Consider the following 10,782-nt stretch of genomic DNA (forward strand, 5'->3'; position numbering starts at 1 on the left):
CCTTATTTGAATCGAACTCTATAAGCTTAGTACACACGTCACAAACTGCACGAGTACAGTGTGAGCAGATCCTGTTGCATGATGCAACACACCGAGTGTGAGAGAGAGAGACAGAGAGAGACCGAGAGAGCGCGAGAGAGAGAGAGCGCGAGAGAGTGCGCGCGAGAGCGAGAGAGAGAGCAAGAGAGAGAGCGCGAGAGAGAGTGCAAGAGAGAGAGAGCAAGAGAGAGAGAGAGATAGAAAGAGAGAGAGAGAGAGAGAGAGAGATCCACGGCAGGAACAGAATAGATTGCATTAAAAACTCACCAAACATCCAAGAGGAAGGAGACAACCGTGGAGATGACAAAGTTCACCAGTCCATATTGTCCCCCCGTTGGGATGAACTTGGGAGTCTGTTCCTAGTTTATCTGCCACACGTTAGGTAAGGGATAATGTATAGCTACAAGGTCATTGTCACAAAATAATTGACCGACAGAGTTTAGAATACCAAGGCGCCTCGCCGAGGTGTTCTAAACGTAGTGAAGGTCAATTATTTTGCGACAATGACCGAGTATAGGCTATACATTATCCCGCTTATTACATGGCTAACTTACTAACAATAATACCTAATTCATTTTACACCATCGACAAGACGAGATCAAATGCAGACGCAGTTGTTCTGTGGCTCTGTCAGCCCAAATACAGTTATTATTATTATCGCCGGCAGCCGGCAGGTGTGTCTGATTGCACTGATGCAGTGTGTGTCAGTGGGCTTGATTGCTCCAGCTGCGAACAGCGGTCATTATTGCTCGGTTGCACTGATGCAGTGTGTGTCAGTGGGCTTGGTTGCTCCAGCTGCGAACAGCGGTCATTATTGCTCGGTTGCCCCTGGCAGCGGTCCGTTATCAAGTAATAAAACGCCATGTAATAACACTCGATAACGTAGCTAACGCTAGTTAGCTGTCCCTGCCTTTAGCTAAGCCGACATGGCTAGTCTGACTGAACATTCTAACACGCAACAACTTTCATCGTCAATCCATCTGCCGAACGTCCTCTTCGTCTTGGCATAACCTAATCACTATACTTGGTATTGATAAGCTTACGGCACGCAGCGTTATTTCTTCTGCTCCGATGCTGCACATTTGGTTTTCAAAAGTAGGATGCTCTTGGCCAAGACATCCACTCGCTCCTGTGGATAGCGCCGAATATACCCTGTACCTGGCTGTACCCCATCCCCTCGTGGATAATACTGGTCTTCTTCACATATCTCTACCGACTACCAGACCGATGCCAACCAGCTCCCCCTAGTGTTAGTCCTCCCACGATGCTTTGCAAACAAGTAAACGGGTCATTGAATGAAATCAGTGTAGGTTTCTCTATGACAACACGTGAAACACAAATTCACTCATAATTCATAATTATTATTAATTTACATATATATATATTTTTTTGATTATTATTATTTTTCTTTTTTATTAGAACAGTTTTCCTCTAAAAAAATGCCAGTGAATTTTTTTTCTTCAAAAATGGACAAAATTGACAGCTCTGAGCAGGCCTGCACTGCAGTAACGACTGCAGTAATATTCGTGCAGAATAACTGCACAGGTTGACCCAATTTAAATAAATAATAAATAATACCGGATCAAAAGAGGCTATTAACTTCATCTAAGCACGGTCTGTGCAGTTTAACTCTTGCCATTGAATGGGGGATTTGAATGATTGACAGCCTTGCAAGCCAATACACGGAGGTTGAATGATTGACAACCTTCAAATCCAATCAGATTGCTGCATTGCACAGTCAAGCTGCAGTTCCATAGGTTAGGTTTAGCTGCAGCCAATCTCAAGTTTCTCAAGTTTCTTTATTAGTTGTCATACAGAAGTACAGAATACTTTTATACAAAATGTAACAGAAAGAAGCATTTTGTATAAAAGTATTCTGTACTTCTGTATGACAACTAATAAAGAAACTTGAGAAACTTGAGATTGGCCCCAGCTAAACCTAACCTCCGGACCTGCAGCTGGACGGTTTTGACTGTGGCACTAGGCAGCATGAAAGAGATCGCTAGTAGTTTAGTAAACTGTACAGCTGTAACAACACAGTTGGGCAGGCTAAATTAAACTTTGCGCCAACATTAGGACCGAAGTACAAACCAGCAACTGAGCAACATGAAGAAGTGGACTTATGCATCTCAGAAAAAAGTGAGTTGTAGTGTTTATAAAACGAAAGCCTGCTTAGCCTGGACGCTAACGCAAGCTAACGTTAGCCAGGCGAATTGTTTAGAGAACAATACGTGTCCGTAACAGTAGTGTAAGTCGTGTCTTCTTGGCTTTAGAATGTCAGTTCGTGTAACGTTACTGTAACCGAATTGAAACCGCATCATAACTCCTACATCGACCATGTCACTTTTCAAAAGGCATGAATGAATGTAAACTTTATTTAACAGATTGCAGAATGGGTACAATATACAGTACGGCTCAATACACATAATTATTAAGGAGATGCAGACCAGATGCAGACCAGATAAAGACTTTCGTCTTGTTTACATCAGGCTCCCCCATTTTCAATTCATAGTGAAATGTATCTTGTGTTATTAGGAGCCCTGCTAAAGTTGGTAGCTAACGTTATATTGATAATGTTTCAATATTATCAGGTTGATATTATTAGGTTGACAATGGTGTCAGTGTTTCAGATAGCAAGGTGGATATCTTTGTTAACTAGTAGAGCTTTGGTTGAGAGAGATTACAGTGCTGTCTCTTAAAACTCATAAACAAGTATTGAGCAAGACGAGTTAGTCTGTTGTGTTGTGCGTATTGTATGGGAGGGATAATGATGACTGTGTGTAACTAGGAGGGATATGAGGACTGTGTGTATGTGGCACTGAATTGATGTAAACAAGACGAAAGTCTTTCTCTGGTCTTCTGCATCCCCTTAACAATTGTGTGTATTGAGCCGTACTGTATTGTACCCATTCTGCAATCTGTTAAATAAAGTTTTCATTCATCATTCATTCATTCATTCATTCATTCATTCATTCATTCATTCATTCATTCATTCATTCATTCATTCATTCATTCATTCATTCATTCATTCATTCATTCATTCATTAATTCATTCATTCATTCATTCATTCATGTGTAGAAAGAAGAAGTATAACATTCTCATTCTCAAAGACCACAGTCTTAAACACACGCACACGCAAAAGATACATGGACTATTGTTATTGGACACAAGCCACACACATGGACCCTGCACTGCACCATAATACACCTGTGCTTATAGTATACTTGTTATTACACACACACACACACACACACACACACACACACACACACACACACACACACACACACACACACACACACACACACACACACACACACACACACACACACACACACACACACACACACACACACACACACACACACGCACACACACACACACACACACACACACACACACACACACACACACACACACACTCTCTCTCTCTCTCTCATTCAGTTCTGTTGTGTTAATATAAACCCGCCTTGGTCTCTCTCTGTCTCTCTCTCTCATTCAGGTCTGTTGTGTTAATATAAACCCGCCGTGGTCTCTCTCTGTCTCTCTCTCATTCATTCATTCATTCATTCATTCATTCATTCATTCATTCATTCATTCATTCATTCATTCATTCATTCATTCATTCATTCATTCATTCATTCATTCATTCATTCATTCATTCATTCATTCATTGTCCTTGTGTTACATAAAACCCATCTGTGGCCTCGTGCAGAGGAAGGTGGTAAATACATGTTAGATATTCCAATGTACAGTTTTGCATACCATTGACTCATAATGGTCTGTTTTATTGAAATCGTCACAGCAGTATAGTTTGTTTATACTTCAGAAGAATAATATTTAAACATGGTCCCCAAAATGAATGGAAGCGAATGAGGAGCCTGACACCTGGGAGGAATGGGGGTGTTGCAGCGTTGGGGATGTTTAAAAAATATTATTTAATATATAATATAATATAATAATTTGTGCTTCACCTAAAAATTTGGTCAGCAGCCTCCACTGATATATATATATTTATTTATTTTTCTCGCGAGGCCCCCCTCCCCGCGAGGCCCTGTGTGACCACACTGCTCGCACGCCCCTTGAGACGGCCCTGAGTAAGAGTAGGTAATGTATGTGTAGCAGCCTGAATATTCTACAAAGTATTCAGTAGTGCTAAATAACTGTTACTTTCCCTGTGTGTGTATAACGTGTGATTTACAGTGTTCCTTTGGATAGACTAACAGTGTTCCTTTGGATAGCTCACCCAGTCTAACGATGAGGTGAGGTGCTACTCTTCTCCAGATGCAGTATGGATTACTAGCAATAACATTGAGCCCTTTTTCCCTTTCTGGAGCGGTCCTTGAGGGGGACCAGCGGAGGTTGCCAGCAGGGGGCGGAACAGCAGTGGTGGCAGGTGGAGCAGTGGAGAGAAGCAAGCAACGAGGAAGAGGGAATTACCTGGAGGCGTGCGGAACAGGAAGCTCTCTTCGGCATTGGACTTGGCCGTGAACGGTCGCAGCCACAACAGGCGTGTGCTTTGGAATAGCCCTGTTGAAGAAGTCAGTGAAGGAGAGCCCCGTCGGAGCGAGCGGCGGGTGATGAGACATACTTGCTAGTGACGGGTTATCCTAGAAGTATCAGCGATAGTGTGTGAGTAAGAGAAACCGAACCCAAGGACTAACGTCTAGAGCTAACGAGACTAACGTCTAACGTTATCGGGTTATAGTAGTTACTGTGTGCGGTATAGTATCATGCCGCTAACGGCTCCGTCTGACTTGAGTAGACTACCGGGCGCGAGGCGCTGAAGAGACCGGTGGTATAGCCAGCCACGTTGCGTTAACAGTGTAACCGAATAGCAGGAGGGTGCGCCGAGACCCAAAGCTTAGCTGTGTTTAAGGTAGCCAAAGTATTAGCCGCTCGCGACAGAAGCTATCCAGCAACAGCAGCGGTGGACGTTTCCCAGACGGTGCAGAGGACGCCTCTTCCCACCAGCAGAGGACGCCAAACAGCAAGCTCCGCCAGCTAACCACTGCCTGCTGTTCGCCCGGCCTGCTGGCTGTGCTCGCGGGATCGCTGACGCCATCTTGTCACCCGGACGAGCGGTGACAAGAGTGGCTCCGCCATCTTGGCTAAGTACTAACAGTACCACGTGTATCAACAGCAACATCCATTGAAGTGAACGCTAACCACCAGTGTCTAAGGGGTACCCCAAACAATTTAAGCCGGCTTAGGTTAGGTTTTCTTTGATAACGTGGGCCCACATTTATTGGTTATTTTGTTATTTGTTTATTTGACTGTTTGATTCTGGAATTCCCAATGTGTCTACGTTCTATGCCTGGGTTCCCCCAGTACAAGCGGGATGGTTTAATGTATTGAGCACTCGGTGCCTATGGTGGGAAGAGCTTCCCCTACATTGATAACAAGAGCACCCGGTGCCATATATTAAGAATTAACGTTGTAATGTATAACCTGCCCAGGCTTCACTAAAAGTAGACCTAATCGGGATCATTGTGTGTGTCTGTTTCTTTGAGTTCCATTTGCTACTTTATTCTCTGGGTAAATATTGTGACTGCATAATTATTTAATCCTTACACCCCATTTACAGAATAGCATTTGAAGGGTCTATACAGGTGGTCAAGGAAGGGTACTTCTTAAAGGGAAGCCCAATAATACTATTGAACTGACAGTCACTGGGTGTGGGAGGGCTGTCGGAGGTACTGAGGGAGTGAGGGTGTGTGGGGAGCTACTGCTGACCGCCTTGGAAGGCGAGGGAGACCAGAGTACCAGTCCCCAGGTTAGTAAATCATGGGCCCCATCCACTCCAGCTGCAAGCCCTCCAGAACGACGTTCCGGGCCAAAGACGGGGGTACTTATAGGTCCAATACTATAGTATCCTACTACCCAGTGTCTGTGTACTACTACTCCCACAAGCAGGGATAATCCACCCTTCTACATATGTAAAAAGGATATATTTAGACAGGTATGTTTAAGGCAAGTATATTTAGACAGATGTGGATAATAATAATAATATATATACTGTGTATATATATATATATACAGTAAATATGAATATATATATATATATGGTATATACAGCATCATTGTACATGTTATCATACATAGTTATATGGGTAGACTATAATTTGAGGTAGATTGTTAATGACATATAATACATAACAGTTAATGTAAGGCAGTTGTAGACAGTGAAGGCAGTAGGCAGATAGAAATGTAGTGGACCAGGTTGTTGGTGTTGAGGACCAGGTTGTTAGTGTTGAGGACCAGGTTGTTGGTGTTGAGGACCAGGTTGTTGGTGTTGAGGACCAGGTTGTTGGTGTTGAGGACCAGGTTGTTGGTGTTGAGGACCAGGTTGTTGGTGTTGAGGACCAGGTTGTTGGTGTTGAGGACCAGGTTGTTAGTGTTGAGGACCAGGTTGTTGGTGTTGAGGACCAGGTTGTTGGTGTTGAGGACCAGGTTGTTGGTGTTGAGGACCAGGTTGTTGGTGTTGAGGACCAGGTTGTTAGTGTTGAGGACCAGGTTGTTGGTAATGAGGACCAGGTTGTTAGTGTTGAGGACCAGGTTGTTGGTGTTGAGGACCAGGTTGTTGGTGTTGAGGACCAGGTTGTTAGTGTTGAGGACCAGGTTGTTGGTAATGAGGACCAGGTTGTTAGTGTTGAGGACCAGGTTGTTGGTGTTGAGGACCAGGTTGTTGGTGTTGAGGACCAGGTTGTTGGTGTTGAAGACCAGGTTGTTAGTGTTGAGGACCAGGTTGTTGGTGTTGAGGACCAGGTTGTTGGTGTTGAGGACCAGGTTGTTGGTGTTGAGGACCAGGTTGTTAGTGTTGAGGACCAGGTTGTTGGTGTTGAGGACCAGGTTGTTGGTGTTGAGGACCAGGTTGTTGGTGTTGAGGACCAGGTTGTTGGTGTTGAGGACCAGGTTGTTGGTGTTGAGGACCAGGTTGTTGGTGTTGAGGACCAGGTTGTTAGTGTTGAGGACCAGGTTGTTGGTGTTGAGGACCAGGTTGTTGGTGTTGAGGACCAGGTTGTTGTGTTGAGGACCAGGTTGTTAGTGTTGAGGACCAGGTTGTTGGTGTTGAGGACCAGGTTGTTGGTGTTGAGGACCAGGTTGTTGGTGTTGAGGACCAGGTTGTTGGTGTTGAGGACCAGGTTGTTGGTGTTGAGGACCAGGTTGTTGGTGTTGAGGACCAGGTTGTTGGTGTTGAGGACCAGGTTGTTAGTGTTGAGGACCAGGTTGTTAGTGTTGAGGACCAGGTTGTTAGTGTTGAGGACCAGGTTGTTGGTGTTGAGGACCAGGTTGTTGGTGTTGAGGACCAGGTTGTTGGTGTTGAGGACCAGGTTGTTGGTGTTGAGGACCAGGTTGTTAGTGTTGAGGACCAGGTTGTTGGTGTTGAGGACCAGGTTGTTAGTGTTGAGGACCAGGTTGTTAGTGTTGAGGACCAGGTTGTTGGTGTTGAGGACCAGGTTGTTGGTGTTGAGGACCAGGTTGTTGGTGTTGAGGACCAGGTTGTTGGTGTTGAGGACCAGGTTGTTGGTGTTGAGGACCAGGTTGTTGTCGGCGCACCACGCTGGCAGGTGCTGGATCTCTTCCCTGTAGGCAGCAGACTCATTGTTGTTTCTGATGAGGCCCACCCTTGTTGTGTTATCTGCAAACTTGATAATGGTGTTGGTGCCATGTACAGGAGTGCAGTCGTGGGTGAAGAAGGAGTAGAGAAGGGGGCTCAGCACACAGCCTTGCAGTACGCCGGTGTTCAGGGTGAGGGTGGAGGAGGTGGGATTGTGTATCCTAACAAACTGTTTTGCTGTCTATCCTAACAAACAAATTGCTGTATTTGTTTTATATAACTCTTCCATTAACATGCAGTCCAATAAGATGAAAATCAATTGGATCGTGATGTTCCATACCTAGATGTATGTCGATATTGCAAAATGTCTGTCTGATTAGGGCAATATTTTCCGCTGCTTGGTGCCCCTATGGTTAGATGTCAGTCACTTGAAAGGCCTATACTGTATGATCAGGCTTGCCTCGCACGACATGCCTGAGGTTCAAAGGTTGCATTCTGCATCTGATGAACTGTCTACAAAGTATGCGATTGTTCTCATGCCCCTCAGAGGATGCACATTTGCCAGGTCAAATAAACCTTCCCATTAAATAACCGGCGTGAGCGTGTAGTACACAAACCCTCTGCATGTACAACTGCATTTCATGAGAGTGAACTCTTGCCCTATGTGAATGTGCGGCTGGTCATTGTATGGATGCTCATTACAGCATCAAGCCCTAGTGTGATCGTGTGAGGACAACAGGGAGCAAGTGATGGACCACGACACGAAGACAACACAAAGGAGTTATGGAGTGAAAGAGGGAACATGCCATAGTTTAGCATGAGATGGCTTCCAATGAGCTTGAGCAGAATAGAAGAACAAGGGCCGAGGAATGGAGAGGAGGAAGAAACACAAGCTCACTGCTGATCTGCTCTCACATTCGTTCAATTCCAAATCTATTCATTCGTCAAGATGCAGACTGATAACCATTTTCTCACATACAAAATTTAGCAGCATGCTGCTCACAGAACCACACTCCCCCCTAAGCTAAATGTTTCATTAAACGCTGTGAGCGCGTTCCCGCTAGCTCATTTATCTAGCTAACAGCAAAGCTGCTGAACGCACCCTTGCCATTTCATTAATTTAGCTACAGTATGTGCTTAATAGGCAATACCATTGGAGAGCGAAACAAATGAGCGAGCTGGGTTATGGTAATAGCTATGATGAATCTGGTAAAGGGTAAATGAAGAACGTGGAAGGATGACAAACCTCTGCTTCAGTCAATTTCAATGATGATAACTTCTGCTGAACTCAATGATCTTGTGTATATGTAGCAGTCTGGAAAATATGGTATATTATTCAGAACTGCTGACTGTGTTTATATCCCTTTTTGTACACAAAGACATTCTAACTAGTGTCATTGATTCACACGAACAATGACACAAACGTCCCCGTCCCAGGAGCATGTGAATACGGATCATAAATGACAGTATTGATTCATATTTTACAGTGCGTCTCCCCGTGTGACTGGCAGGCGGGACCAGCAGGGGGCAGTAGCAGGCAGAGAGTGGCGGAGAGAGCTGAGAGATGATAAAGAGAGGAGTGCAGCGGAAGTCGCTCTCTTCTCGGCAGTGAACTTGACCACGAGAAGTCACGTCTAACGGGGGAGCTCTAGACAGCCCCGTTGCTGACGGTTATGCCGGAGTGCCCCGTGGAACCGTGACGGGAGATAGGAAGTACTGGCTAGTGGAGACGATATCCTAGCAGTACCAGTGTTATGATATTACGAACATTAAGTGCAGAGTCGGGCCCTAAGAGTCGAGTTATACCTAGTTACAGTGAGCGGTATAAGTAGCGTGCGGCTAAGGTTCACAGTAGCATTGCTCGTGTTATACCCAGTTACAGTGACGGTATAGTCTGCGTGCCAGAGACGTACGGGACATCCAAGCAGTCTGCCCGGGCGTCAACAGCTGTCTGCACCGGAGAGCAGCAGCACACCCTGCCCCAGGCTGCCTGCAGGACACGGGGAGTTCTTTACCACCGGCAGAGTTCGCCCAGCACCAGCTCAGCCAGCACTGCCTCTCTGCTATAGCTCCGCCTGCTAGCCCCTGCGGCGCGAGTGTTCGACGCCATCTTGCCTCCCGGACAACAGTGGAGTGACGAGGCGGCCATTTCGGATGAGTACAAACGAGCATTGATGCTCCCGACTCCATATAGCAGTATACAGTGTGGTGCTGCCCGCGGGCGAAGTTAACGTTGTTAACCACAGTTCAATAGGGGTACCCCAGACAATATATACCGGTATTAGCATAGGACTTTTGCAAGGTATTTTGTGGGCTCACTCTTTTATTTTATTCCTTTTCTTTGAGCGTGATAAGGCGTGTATTTCCTAAATAATTCCCGTTCTGTGAATCCCTTTATTTTCTTCCCTATGCTTCCCCCTTCCTTCCCCATATTCTCAACCGGGGACAGTAAGAGTGTAATTCCTTAAAGAAGGTGAATACTGTGGTCCGCCCAGACGTGGGCAGCGTTTAGTCTGGGTACCTGAGAGCACTTGGTGCCTGTGTGTGATACTGTAATTGACTTATGCTAATAATTCATGCCAGTAATTATTGTATGGATACCCATGGTGCAGTAATCACCAGCCGTAGCTTTGTTGTAACCAGGCTGAGTTACAATACAGTCATCCAGAGCGGGAGCACTGTGTGTGTCTTTCATTATTTCTAACCCTAACCCTAACCCTTTGCTACGGGTAATATATGTAATCGTAACCCCTTGCTATTCTACCTTTTCCATTGTAAGGGTTCTGGTCGTCTCACTAAGGGAGGGTACTGCTTGCGGGGGGAACCCAGTTATTTCTCTACCATCCGGTCAGTAGGTGTGGGAGGGAAAAAGGGGCAACTGTGGAGGGTGAGGGTGTGTTGGGGAGTACTGCGGACTACTCCAGAGAGAGGGAGGAAGACCAGAGTACCGGACCAGGTTTGTAAACCCTGGGCCTCATTCACCCCCACTACCAGCCTCCAGTTGACGCTCCGGACCCCAAAGACGGAGGTGCAGCTGGCCAGGGTGCTACTGTGTCTCGCTACCTATTGACCGCACCCCACAGTTCCCACGAAGCAGGGATAATCCACCCTGCTACATTTGGCGTCACGAACAGGATCAACATCCTACTCCACTCCCTTGTAAGTGACGACCCAGAGACCT

Source organism: Notolepis coatsorum (genome assembly GCF_963971535.1).
Source record: "Notolepis coatsorum genome assembly, chromosome: 3".
In the NCBI taxonomy this organism is placed as follows: domain Eukaryota; kingdom Metazoa; phylum Chordata; class Actinopteri; order Aulopiformes; family Paralepididae; genus Notolepis; species Notolepis coatsorum.